Source organism: Amblyomma americanum, chromosome 1 (genome assembly GCF_052857255.1).
Source record: "Amblyomma americanum isolate KBUSLIRL-KWMA chromosome 1, ASM5285725v1, whole genome shotgun sequence".
Taxonomy (NCBI): domain Eukaryota; kingdom Metazoa; phylum Arthropoda; class Arachnida; order Ixodida; family Ixodidae; genus Amblyomma; species Amblyomma americanum.
The window spans coordinates 96,764,310-96,778,901 of NC_135497.1; positions in this window are offsets into that span (position 1 = coordinate 96,764,310).

Below are 14,592 nucleotides of genomic sequence, written 5' to 3' on the forward strand. Positions count from 1 at the left end.
GAGGACGAATGAGACGGCTTCTCGTTGCGGCAACAGAGATGTGCAGACACCCCCGCAGCTAGTACGTTGCGAGATTCTCCGAAGTGACCCTGCTAAGTGGCCGGACGTTATTACTGACAGCTTTCGGAGTGCATGCCTTGATAAAGGGCCATTGTATTTTCAAAATCGGGCAGAAAATTTTCCGTCTTCCGAAAGGCAATACAAAACTCAGAAACGCTATATGTCACCTCATCGTTTCGTGCAGAAGGCTGTAAATGGGGAGCCGTACGAGCGACATTGGTTAATGTACTCGGAGTCTAAAGGTTCCGTTTAATGTTTCATGTGCAAACTATTTCGATTTCAAGCAACCCCAGTGCTTTCACCACGCACGGCTTTTCTGATTGGAAAAGAGCAGAAGAAAAGGTTTGCGCAAATGAAAATAGCGTCGATCACCGGAACTGCGTGGCAGCGTGGCTCGGCCGCTCTAACTCGAGCAGCACAATTGACAAGGAGCTGGTTAAGCATCTTGTCACTGAGACCGCTTACAGGACAGAGGTGTTGAAGCGCGTAGTCGTTGTAGTTAAGCTTTTAGCTGAGCGCAATCTAGCGTTCAGGGGCAGTGAGGAGATTTTTGGTTCACCGAGAAATGGCAATTATATGGGAGTGCTTGAGGCCATTGCCAAGTTTGATCCCTTTCTAGAGGAGCACATCAAACGCTACGGGAACAAAGGAGAAGGTCACCGATCGTATCTGTCAAAAACCATTTGTGATGAATTTATCGAGGATATGGCAAAGGCTGTCAAGGAACGTCTCGTTGAAGAACTGAAACGCGCAAAATACTTCTCTTTAATTGTTGATTCGACTCCAGACCTTACTCACGTTGATCAGCTGTCAGTTGTTCTACGATACTATTTAAATGGGAAAGTGTACGAACGCTTTCTTGGATTTGTTCCAATCGAATCGCGTACCGGCTTGTATCTTTCCGATATCGTGATGCCCCTCTTGACTACCAATTGCATCTCAATTGGTGATTGTAGGGGTCAAGCTTATGATAATGCGAGTAATATGTCAGGAAAATACAAAGGACTGCAAGCTCAAATCAAACACCTGAACGAATTGGCTGTCTACGACCCTTGTGCTGGTCATTCACTGAACATATCTGGCGCGTGTAGCGTTGACAGTTGCCTTGACGCAGTCAAATTTTTCACTGTAATTCAGAGACTGTGTGCGTTCTCTGCTGCCTCACCTAAGCGATGGAGGTATCTTTTGGACAGCATGGGCGGAACTGGCAGGCAGCTTGTTTTGAAAAGTCTTTCTGAGACCAGGTGGTCAAGACACGCTGAATCATGTAAGGCCATTCTGATAAATTTCAAAGCAGTCTTGTGTTGCCTTGAAGCTATATCAAAGAACGAGGAAGAAAACGGTGACACTAGGTGAGCACATATGACAGTATACCAAATCAGGGGGTATAGGGTGATATGGATTGGGCGTCGTTCGAGAGCAGAGAAGCTAGCAGTAAGACAGCATTTAAAGAGCGATTGAGAGAAATGGCGGAAAAGAAGTTGGGGGGGGGGGCTAGTAAATTTTTTATAGTTACCTGTACATGAGGAATGTCGACACAAAATGTAGAAAGCGAACTAGAAAATTGACAAAAAACATGGACAGCTGTTGGGGGATCAGCAATTCTCGGTTAAGAAAAAGGTTCAAGAAACAAAGAGCTGTGTGGAAAACAGCGATGCTGACGAAATCGGCGCTGGGAGCATACAAAATATTTAAGCAGGAAATCGCCAAAGAAAATATCTACGATAATTCTAGGGGAAGGTCTTAAATTGTCGTTCGAGACCGCGGGACGGGAGTATTGCGGACTAAGACATATCGAGTCAGGCACCACGAGATAGATACATTATGCGGTGCGTGTGGAAAGGAGGAGGAGGAAACGGCTGGGCACACACTTCTCTGCAAAGGGCTGCACCCTACAGTGGAAAGCAGCGGGACAGTGAAGAAATAATAGATTTCAAGCGGGTCGAAGTAACCAAGCGAAGGTTATCTGGCTGGTGGTTAAAATCAAGACAGAGTGAAATTTCATAAGTCATGGCTTGGTGGCTTGAGCTACCGCCTGATTTAAAGGCTTCAGCCTCATCCACCCCTCCGTTTAGCCGCTTTTGCGTCAGGTTAGATTGCACAGATATGGTTAGGAAAGAGGATAAATTGACGCTGTCTACATATAATACGCGTATGGACACTTACGTATGCTAAACACAAGCATTTTGCGGGTTGTTAAACTATTTGTCACATTCGTATCTTTAGTTCCGCGTAAGCAAACGAAGACGAGCAGTGAGAAGGCGGCTAGCGGGTATTTTAATGTGAAAGAATAGTGCCATTACGAGGAAAGTCGGCGGCGTGTGCGTGTACTCGCAGATGGCACCGAAAATCGCAGTGATGGCAAGAAAAATGCCGCAAATGTTTTATAATGTTGTTCAACATACTCCAACGTTACAACAACGTGTCCATAAGTTATAAAGACAACACTATCTGCTAACGTTTCAGCCACATGCTCAGAAACTTGGTTAGGAACATGCCATCTGCCATCGTTGGAACAACATCAAAAAGCAACGTACGTTGAGCTAATATAACTTGGTGAACGTTACTATAATGTTTTAATCACAACCCAAGCAACCACTGATCGGACGGCCGACGGAAGTCCGTTTATGGTGTTCCGGACGTCCTCTGAACATCCGCAAACAGCCGGTGGACGTCCGTCGGCCGTCCGATAGGAGTCCAAAAGTATACGTTTGTCTCGCCATCGGACGCCCATTTGCGGACGTCCGGTGCCGGATCTTTTTCAGATATTCGTATATATGGTGCATGCAAGCTTTTTTACTTCCGCGAGGCAATAAAATGTAAATCAATTTAATGCATAGCAGGCATATTTTATTGTCATTGATGTACATCAGTAGAGGACAGGGTTATATACGTAAAGTATCTTAAATCTGACTTCGAATTTGACAAACTTGGGATGCACATCCATCCCACCCACTGGATTTCTGAAAAGACAAAGCAACAAACATCATTCTTGTGAAACTCATGCAAAAATGCAGTATCCTAAGTAAACATCTGTAACCATAACAGAAGTGTCCACAGAGCACTCTTAATTACATATCAAGCAAGCACCTATGTATAGTGCAGGCCACCGAGCGTTCAGGCCGCGTACAAGACCTCAAAAGCGAATTTACTACAGATTTTTACAAATTCCGGATTTCACACCTCGCGGCGACGCGTGGTGCCCGGGTTTTTTCGCGAAACCTGGCATACGACGTCAAGTCATGCAAGTGACGTCAGCAGCCAGGGGTTATCATTGGTTCACTGCGCCAAACTCTTTCAGACGTTACGCAGCTACTACGGCTGCGGACGCTCCGCGCGCGTCGGCAGCCGGCGGAGGTAGGGGATGGGCCGAGTGGGTGGGGCCGGCGAAGGAGCGCCGACGTTTTGGCATGTGAAAATTGGAGAGAGGAGAGGAAAAGGTGCGAAGACACGGAAGTTCAAATTTTGACTGCATATAACTCAGCTTCCACAAAAAGCATTTAAGAAATTCTTGCTGGAGGATGTCTGTGAAGCAGCGTCCTTTAACATCCTACACATACCGCAACTTTGCAGAGAGCCCCTTTCACGTCCGAAAGCTACTCAGGATTCGGCACTTTTTTGTACGAAAAAGTGATTTAGACCGCTGTGCGTATGCATTAAGGTTTACCGTAGCTTGTTGCAGAAGCATATGACAGCAAAATCACCGTACTTTGCTTTAAACAGCAATACTACGAGCGATAAACCCAAGCACTGTGCGTGCTTCGTATATAAGGCTTTTATTTCTTGGTAGCCTAGTCATATCCGCGCTCGGTTACCAATCCAAATGTCTGGTTTGTAGTCCTCGTATTTTCATGCGCGTCTATTTCCTTTGTTGCTATTATGTGTGTTAAGTGCTGTTGGAAACTATCCCGGTCAGTGTTCTGTGCGATGCCAGTGCAAGTCAAAAAAAAAAAAAACCAGGTGGTCGAAATTTGCGGAGCCTTTCACTACGGCGTCTCTCATGGCCCGAGTCGCATTGGGTCGTTAAACCCCCATAAACCAAACTATCCCGCTGTAAGTTACGCTGCAAATCACGCTCTGTTTGCATTTTTCTATAAACGGCTGTCTGAAAAATTTATTGGCCGAAGTGGAGCGAGTGGAGCGGTCCTTTTAGGGGCCGTTCCTTAGAAACACTAGGCGGGCTGCTCATTACAGGAGCCCATTGGCGGTAGCTGCTGCTCGTGCGCCCGACCAGGGCCTTTTCGCTCTCCAGGTCAGAGCAGCCGAGCAGGGTCGCCTCCCAGTCCTCCCGAGGTTTGGGGTTCATCGGTATGCCCGCACCATGTGGAAAATGTCGGAGTACTCCTCACGGTGTGGGCACTTCCCTGTGCACGCGGGGTCGAAATATTTTGGAACTGCCGGTTTCACTCCTTTTCTTAGGGGAGCAACAGTTAGACCCTTTGCAGTAAACCCCAAAGGGAGCCCCGCAAAGGACTAATACTTGTGGAAAATCACTTGGCCCGGAAAGCCTTTCGCCCCCCTTCCGCTCCTTTTTTTTCTTAGAGTGTGGCACAATCTGATAGCGGAGTACAGCAGTACTCCGCCATTTGTACTTACGTAACGATCATGAGCAGCTAAGTGTATACCGTAACACATTACGGACTGCAGTGCTGCAGCTGCAAAATTACTTCATCGGAACCGGCGCCAACAGTTCGCGGTTAAAATATACCCATATAATCAACGTCTCCGATAGATTTTATTGGCATGGATGTTTGCGTTGTGAACGAGAGGTGTGGGCATGACTGTCTAAAAAGCGAAGTTCAGAAAGAGCGAACTAATGATGGGCCCATTATCGAAATATGATGTCAGTTCGAAGGACTCCGTCAGCAAAAAAGCCGATCGCTGCGAGAACGTTCCAAGAAAGCTCATTTGTAGCAATGCTCGGATTGGACGAATTGGGCTGCGGTTTCGCGTATGCACCAGCGGGGACGCCGGCACGCGGCGTCACGGGAAAACTCCACGCGCCGACTCGAGGATGCACTAGTTTGAAGAATATAGTCTTGTCGAAAGGCCATTGACAAAAATTGTCGCAATCACCTGAGCAGAAAGAAAGTTCGAAAGCCAAGAAGATGGCGTCCGCAGATCGCCGGAACCGACAGGATGTGTGGAACGTGTAGCCAGACAACATATTTTCGTCACTCAGGATCTGGACGGAGTCCTGGTTTTGGAGGACACTGCTCACGCGCAGGACATCAGCGAACCGACACGTTGCCATGCAGGTTGGGTTCATAAGGCACGGAAGCAGGATTTCAACGGTCTCGTCCTCGGTAGCCAGTTCCAAAGCAAGGCGGCTGCACACATCGGCACTGCTCGTGTTAAAACTTGCCAAGCTTTCCTAAACAGCGTCCAAATTGCTTTGAATTGCGCAGCCTCCTTCTGGGACTGCGTCAGCACCTGCAAGGTCCGCTGAGTTGCTTTGGGCCGCCGTGGTCGTTCTTGCGCTGCGTCGGGCTAATGAGTCTTCCTGCCCAAATATGTCCCCTTGGATGTTGGCTTCTTGCTTTGAATGTGCACCAAGTTCCAAGCCTTTGTGCACTTTTCCAACACTCTGCGTAAAGCGGGGAGGCATTTCGACCGCATTAGCGAGGCACAGCGCCACGCTGTCTACCGAAGGCAGTCCGTTGTCCCGGACGTCCACGGCAAGAGTATTATCTGGTATTAGAAGTTCGGCAGGGGCGCTTGAGCGCCCGGTGATGTTGCCCCGTGAAGCTTCCTTGTCCAGCTGAAGACTTTCTTGCGGAGATAACTGTGTCGCAATATTGCCGGTTGCGTGCTCTTCCGGCGCACCTGATGGCACACACGACGTACAAATGCTTAAATCTGTCAAAACGTTCTCTGGCGCAGATAGCTTGTTCTGCACAGAGGCGTCTGCTATTGCTCCGGCCGATAACGCTTTACAGACTGAAGTAGCCGTCGAAACTGGCCGAGCCTTTGAGCAGAAAATGTTGCCCACAAAATTTTGTGAAACCACACGAACGGACTTCGCCGAGACCACGACGTTTCTTGACGAAGCATTGCTGACCATGACCTCGTTGTCGTCTGTTGCAGAAGCGGCGACTGCTGTCGTGTCGGTCAGAAAATTATTGCGACTATTGCCCCGAGCATTGGAAGGGTTTTTTTTTGCCAGTGTCTGCCGAGTTCCATGGACGGTGTGAGCCGCATTGCTCAGAAGTGGGCCGTTTTGTGGAACTTTTCGCTTGTCTGCGGCAGTCTTGTCCACGTCTTCTGTGCACACCCGCGCTGACTGTCGCGACGGTCTAACAGCGCTTTTTGTGCGTTTATGCGCGTCACGCGCTTTCAGAGTCCCGCTGCGCCTGTCTTCAGCGTGCTCTACTTGGCCCAAGGCTTCCAGCGCCCTAATCGCGGCAGGAATGCCGCCCACTTTGCAGCCGACACGATGCTCCACAGCTTGCCATCGAGCAAGCAGTCGCCCGCACTTTTTACAGCTTGCTTGGTTGTAACTGCAACGTTCCAGGAAGTGTTCCTTGAGGGTTCCCAGAATTCCTTCAAACTGGCAGCCGCGGTCAGCGTTGAAGCAGCGCACTGGGTAGCCTATGAATGATCGCTCGTCGATGCGAATCTCAGCAGCATCCTCGATGCAGATTTGTTTTCCGTCAATGGGGCACTTTGCGCCGATTAACTGAATCCGGGTGCTACAAAAGACGCAGAAGACGTGGGAGCAGGGAGCGAATTTGGCACGTCTAGAGAGAACGCCGCAAACGTCGCACACATTACTAGGTGGACGGGACCCAACGAACTGAATAGGCCTCCAGTCAAAGAAGTCGCTGAACCCTGTTAGCAGCGCAAGTAAACCGGCGTTTCGTTCGTTGGCAGCCATCTTTACCACTCGGTGTATTCGCAGTCTCAATGCCATCATGTAAGGCCGAAGGACATTATATATAAGTGTGAGCGGAAAAGAAAGAATGTCACGTGTTTGGGCGGTTGCATCAAGTATTGCATCATGGCTGGTAAAAGCGCCCAAGTTTCACAAGTTTATCTTGAAAAAAACTTAGCACTGCCGAAATTCACATCGCACTGAGCTAGTGCCTGCGTGTGCAGTGTCATTATGTCAATATCAAAGCGGCTGTAGTACAGTCGGATGATGATCATAAAGTTGCATGGCAATTTCCCGTGCGATGCATGATCATGACTCTCAGATATCACTGCTTGTTATCGAGCTCTAACTCGTCACTGCCGTCGTGCTGTCAAGCGACGTTCCTGCAATACCTGGAAGTGCCGCACTCGTGTAGGTGCCGCTCCCCCAGCTTAGCAGCCAGCGAAAAAAGCGTGCCCAGAGTAGTTGTGGAAAATCTTAATGGCGCGGCACGTTCGACGTGCAGCTACCGGATGCTGACAGCTGCCTGCGTCATGCGATACATACGACCATGCCGACGACGCGTCGACCCGTTCAGACTCCGCCTAGAGCCGCTATCACACTTCGCCTCCATACAGCAATGCCTCAGTGCTGCTAACTCATTCTCTGTGCTAGGCGTTGTAAACAGAAATTAACCAAAAAAAGACCGCTGTCACGACGTTCGCCCCTGCGCAAAAATCAGGATGTGCACCCACGCGACGCTCGTTAGGTGTCGCTATAGGCCTAGCGGGTTTCACATCGCAGCCGAAGTGGAAGGTATCTGCGCTCATCACAATATGCCTAATCTTGTTACCAGTTTACCGGTGTTGTGATCGTACTTCTGGCCGCACGGGCCGGAGCAAGCGACAACCTCGCGACAGCTGCATACCGAATGCCCTTTGTCTGGGGAAAAGAAAAGGGGGGGGGGGGGTTCCCCTCGATCGCACCTCCTGGCCACTTTGACGGGGAGCTGGAAGACAGCCCTGCGCGACTGCAGCGGAGTCCCCCACGGACTACCAATGATTACCGCTGCGGGGTCAATGCCCGACTTATCCTCGACAGCGACGCCAGCTAGCCTTCCCTGAAAGCCGCCGACGCAGCTCTGGCAGCATAATTGACCGTGTCGAGAAGAACCAGGGGTCAGCGGGGTCCAGTCATCATGTTCTGACATCGGCATTCGTCTCCAAAGGGGAAGCTGACAGCCGGGCCCATGCATTGATAAGAAACATCTGAGACCACCTGCAAACCGTGGTGACGTCACTCGTGGTGATACGGCAGCCGCAAAGGACAGAATAAATAACGCTACCATTAGAAGCAGGGGAGACATGTCCATCGCCGAACTTACCAAGTACCTAAACGAAATCCGGGAAAAAGAAATCGTGCCGGCGGAATGAAAACAGGCAGAGGTAATTATGATACCCAAGCCGGGCAAAAGACTACAAATCGAAAACCTCAGACCAATCTCCCTAACCTCCTGCCTAGGCAAGATACACGAGATAGTGGCAAATGAAAGGATCACAAACTACATGGAGTACAAGGAATATTACCCTGATTCCATGTTTGGCTTCAGAAGGGGACTGTATACGCAAGACGCACTCCTAAAATTAAGGGAGGAAGTCCTTACTGAAATACCAAGAAGTGGAGAACACATAGTACTAGCGCTCGACATAAAGGGAGCCTTCGATAACGTGGGACATGCGGCCATCATGGAAGGTCTCAATAACATAAACTGCGGAAACAGAGCCTTCCGTTATGTCAAAGCCTTCTTGACGGAACGAATGGCTACGATAGGCATCGGAAACACAATATCTGAGAGCTTCACGGTGCCAAACAAGTGCACCCCACAAGGCTCAGTAATATCACCGCTACTATTCAACGTAGCGATGATAGGACTCACTAAAGTACCCGACGAAATAGAAAACATCAGCTACGCAATGTATGCAGATGGCATAATAATATCGACAACCACATGCTCCCTAGCGCAACAGAAGAGCAGCTACAAAGAGCGATCGACCATACTGAACAATACGCCAGGGCCAGACGACTATCGTGCTCAGCAGAAAAATCAGAATACATAAGAATAAAAAAAGGTACACGAAACTACGACTCCCAAATCACCCTGAAACTCGGAAACGAGACAATACCTGAAAAAACGGAAGTCAGAGTGCTTGAAATGTAGCAGCAAAACACAGGACGATGTGGCAAAACCATTGCCTCTCTTAAGAAAACAACAGAGCCAGTCGCCAGAATCGTGAGAAGAGTCAGCAGCAAAAAGAAGGGAATGAGAGAACAGGACACCCAAAGACTCATAGACAGTCTCGTCACGAGCAGGGTAACGTACAGTCTCTCCTGCCACGAATTAAACAAGCAAGAGACTCTACCAATCGACACCATACTACGCAAAGCGTACAAGACGCCGTTCAAGCTTCCAATGTCCACACCAACCGAAAAGCTAATGGCACTGGGAGTATCGAACAGCTTCGACGAACTACGAGAAGCGCAACGTAGTGCGCAACTAGACAGACTCACTCAAGCCAGAACGGGAAGACACCTACCTAATGGAGAAATTAAGGCTACCCCTCGGCACACAAAAAGACAAGGAACAGATTAATAATGAAGACAGAAACAACATCCGGGTAAGACTCATACCCGGATACATGGACCCCAATATACACCATGAAAGACGACATGCCAGAGTTCGAGCACTCAGCAGGGAATTCAGCGACAATCCCATGGCGTAGTCTACAAGGACGCAGCTAAGTACCGGCACCAACGCAAAACGATCGCCGTTGTAACAGACGAAGGAGGGAAAGAAATAACCAGCGCAACGATAAACAACCCAAGCATATATAGGCAGCTGAAGAGGCCACCATTGCTCTACGGCAACGCAACAGGACAAAACAAAACCTCACTACAGTGACGGACTCCAAACAAGCATGCAGAAACTACACAAGAGGCAAGATCGACAGCATCGCAATCATATTCTACACACGACGAGAAGACACATAAATACTAAACATAACATAGTATGAGTTCCGGCACATGAGGGGATGAGGGGAAACGTGGCAGTAGACGAGTTAGCTCGAGAGCACGTCAACCCAGCAGACTCAACACTTTGCACCATGGGCACCTTTGACCCTGCTACCCCCCCGTACTCAGACATACTCGATTATTACAGGGGTCAGCGGAAACGCTACCCAGCCCCACACAGAAGGCTAATCAAAGAGGAGGCGGTAGACTGGCGCAGACCACAAACCGGTACCTACCCGCACCTGCACAAACTACACAATATTTTCCCTACACAATACGTAGACGAATGTCCGTGGTGCCAGGGTAAACCTACACTAGAGCATGTCACATGGACCTTTTTTCCATCCATCCATCCTGTGACTGCCCGACGTAGAGGGCACCCTCCTCCCAAGCTCAACACGTGACGGGGGCCTGTTGCCTGGGGAGAGAGTGTGTGGACACGTCTTCCTTAGCAAACCCGGCCTCCATCTAAGGATTTCAGGGAAGAAAAACCCTATAAAACACGGCGCAGAGTACGGCCAAGAGCGACCTTCTCACATCGAGGGCTTCCTCTCGTCGGAACACTTTTACTGAAAAGCACTCTCAGTTGCTGTGCCTGCTGCATGATTCTCATCAAGGTATTTGCTCAATAAAGCGGCTAGGCCGCTCCCTGCTGTGGTATCCCGGGATTGATAACGAGATTGAGTACATGGTTTTAAGTCGTGTCCCAGTTGCGTACAAGCAGCGCCTATGCCCCCCAAGAAATCCCCGGGCGCATCGCCAGAAACGGGCCACCATAGAAGCCCTGCGCACCTTGTTCGGCACGTTCGGATTGCCCCGGACGCTGGTTTCTGATAAGGGCCCGCAATTTACAAGTGCTGAATTTCAGGAGTTTATGAAGCTGAATAACATAACCCATCTCCGGACAGCACCGTATCATCCACAGTCCAACAGGCTCGCGGAACGCGCCGTGCGAACTGTAAAGAAGTTTTTGAAGAAAAACGTCCATGGGTCTTTAAAACACGCTTGGCAAGGATTCTCCACAGGTACCGAAGGACGCCGCAGGCCGGGGGCAGTACCCCAGCGAAACTCCTTAGTCTGGTCTCTTCCGTACAAACCCGGTACAGGCCGACGACACAGGGTCCGCAATCCTCCACACCGCCGTAGTTCCCGTTGAAACGGCCTGGAACGCCGTCCCCAACCATCAGACGACCCCGGTTCGCCTTTCGTCGACCGCGGAACAGGGATTCGTCGACCTGAACTTCCTCCCCGGGGCCGCACATGCGTGGCCTTTGCAGCAAGTCCTTGGCCACAACTTCACGAATGAAGTTTGTCCAATCCGTGCGCGCGTGGGCCTCCGTTCCAAGCTTAAACCTCACCCGGCTCCACTCAGAAGCTAGCGTGGCGTTCATTCCTTTGGCTGTGGCGTATACATGAGCCAAATGATTGCACACCGCGACATCTTCACATGGGGCCGGTCGGCGGCATCCCTGAAAACGAGGAAGCTGGCCGTGGCCTGACGGCCGCGAAGGACATATTCTCTGTTTTCTTGGGAGAGCTCTTTCCGGCAGGTGCCGCAGCGGAAGGTGGGCCGAGGACCCTTCGGACACTTTCGCATCCGTGTCACCACAGAGCCCGTGCAGGTTGGCTAACCGGGGTTGCAGCCGAGGTCTACGCAGACCCCCCCACAAGTGCTGGGTTTTCAGCAGTCTTCCGCGGCGCTGCGGGTCCGATGGCGGGGCTGTTGGCGCTGCTGGGAGCAGCCCGTATTCCCGCCAAAACTCATCAAGGGCCTTCTCATCGTTGAGCATACAGGCAAAAGTGACGATGTCCGGGTCCACCCTAACAGCAGCGGTAGCCATGTTGCTCTGGACAACTCGCACAACCGGCTCGCTCAAATACAGTGGCGTCGATTACTCTCATACCTTGAGACACAGAGAGAGAAGGTTTCTTCCAACCCAAAACGCTCATTCACAGACCCCGTTTTTACTTTCTGCTCTGCTGACTGAAGGGGTTAGCACGAGGGGAGATGAGTCAGTCGCCCTCCACTGTATCCTTCTTCGAAAAGAGGGGGGGTGCCTCTTAATCAACGGAACCCCGACGGTCACCACTAGCTTTCAAGATACAGCTTAAACGGGCTGTGAAAGGGGCTCTAATAAAGTTGCGGCATGCCTGGGATGTTAAAGCACGCCGCTTCATGAATAGTGTCCAGCAAGAATTTTTTAAATGCGCTTTGTAGAACCTGTGTTATCTGTAGTAAAAATTTGAATTTTAGATTCTTTGCGCCTTTCCCTCTCCTCTCGTCACTTTTGCACGCTGGAAGGTATAGCGCTCCTCCGTCGACCCCACCCCCTCTGGGAGCGGAGCTTCGCGACCCGCCAGAGCTCAGCGGCTTATTGGCCGCCGCCACGGTAGCTGCCTGATGTCTGCAAGAATACAACCAATGGCCACCTCTCACCTTGTATACGCAGTTGCGAGCAACGGAGGAGGGTGCGAGCGTGAAAAAGTCACCGGGAAGGGCTCGCCAACTTCCGCGCGTTATTGCGGGTCGTCTGCTGCATGTAGAAGAGTATTATTTGGCTCTGGTTTTCATGGCAACATACTGCGCCGACTGCTTCATAGTGAACAAGGGAGCCGTAGTGCTCCCGAAACGTCTTTCCATCTTTATTGACTTTGGCCAGTGACCAGTACTCCTCATCACCCCGATTCTAGACCAGACGGTATGCCGTCAAACCCTCGACCAGTTTATTAATTGCGGCAATCATCCGTATTCTCTGCTCCATCGCGTGACTGCGCGCAGACACGAGTAACACAGAACGGGCAAAGCGGCTTCTCCGCAGCACGCGTCCCGCAATGCTTGCCGGGATTGCATCCTTTTGCGAGACGTCGATTATCCGGGCGCGAGTCGAGGCAACGAAAAACTGACGCGGCAGGGTACGCTTCCGGTGATCGAGGACGCCAGGTGCGCACTGGTGCAGTTCATCGAGGATGCCATTAGTGCGGTTTGAAGGTTTACGACTTGAGACTTTGATAGACACGGGCGCTCCAGTTTCTGTTCCTCACGCAGACTTACGTTCTTGCTTCGGTAAGGTGAAAACGCCGTACGATGGGCCTCTTTTGCGTGGAGCTAACGACGTCATCATTCGCCCATCCGCAAAGTGCACTGTCGGGGTTTCTGTTGACGGTGTCCGTCACCATGTACAATTTGCTGTGCTGTCTCCTTGCGCTTACCTTATGATTTTTGGGTAGGATTTCTTGTCTGCCGCAAGTGCTTTTATTTCTTGCCGCGACCTCATCGTCCACATGACCGAGAGCAACCCATCCTCTGAAGCCCCCGAGGCCTGTCATCGCCTCGTTGCCGCTGCAGATACGGTTTTGCCCGCTGGGTGTCAATTCGTAAACGACTAACCTAAGCCAGTCATGTCCAAACAGAAGTCGACTGTCTGACCCGTGTACATGATCATGATTAGCAGAATTTAAACAAACTGAACAAATTTCTTTAATGCAATTGATCACTCCTCGTGCATAAAGCTTCCCATCTATAAAGTTTCCCATTTCAATTCGTTCTATACTGCCGTGAATCTTTGCACCGTTTGTTCGATCGCACTCAAAACCGTAGGCACGCGGCTTTATCATTTTGTTTTGTAACGCGAGATGCGACCAGACTTATCTCCACTGATCGTGGTCACGTGCAAATGCTTCCACATTTTTCCATATTGTTGTATAGTTGCTGTTGGTTCTTTATCTCGAAGGTTCGTTGCCAGCTTTAAATTGAACGCGGCCAAGAACCGCATGCATTCAGTTCCATGACCGCCCAGCACGCTTAATTGTGACTATTGCCGCCGCCGAGTCATTCAGTTCTTAGTGGGCGGGAGTCAGCCCCTTAAACAGTTTTTTGGAAGCCTTTTCGTTGTCTCCCTGACTGCTAGAGTTTCGTCACCCCAACGTGACAGGTAATAATATAAAATTTATTATGTAAATGAGCACTAAATAAATAACAAAATAAACTCGAAGCCTTGCCCCCCCCCCACCCCCACCCCCCTTCAAAAAATTTTTCGAAGTCCCTGCATCGCGCCTTGTGATCAAAACCTAGCTGATCAGGGGACTTGATTGCCTTGCCGCCTAGCCTAGTTTGGTTTGAATATGGATCAGCCGTCGTCGCTGCCTTGAAGACTTCCCCTGAACCTCTTGTGTTATCCAAAGGCACTTCTTTTTCCTGCACGTTGGACATGCACCCGGTTTCCCTCGTCGTGATTACAGCGCTCTGATCCCAGTCGGCGCCTTCAGCGGACGTTTCTCACTCCGTCCTCTCTGCCATCAATCCAGCACTTCCTGCGTCGCAACGGCAAAAGTTACTGGACTTGCTTCGCAAGTCCCAAGCATCAGGGCTCTTACGAGCCTTGGTGCTTGCCACATCAAAGTCACATGAAAATTTTGATGTGACTTCTGCTACCCTGGGCAAGACTTCTGTGGTCGAGCATCGCATCTTGACCGAAGGTACCTCGGTTGTTCGCCGCCGCCCGTACCGCGTTTCTTTATCTGAACGCAAAGTCATCGACGACAATGTGAGTGATATGCTCCGCCGAGACATTATTCGCACTTCCGCCAGCCCCTAGTCTTCCGCGGTGGTT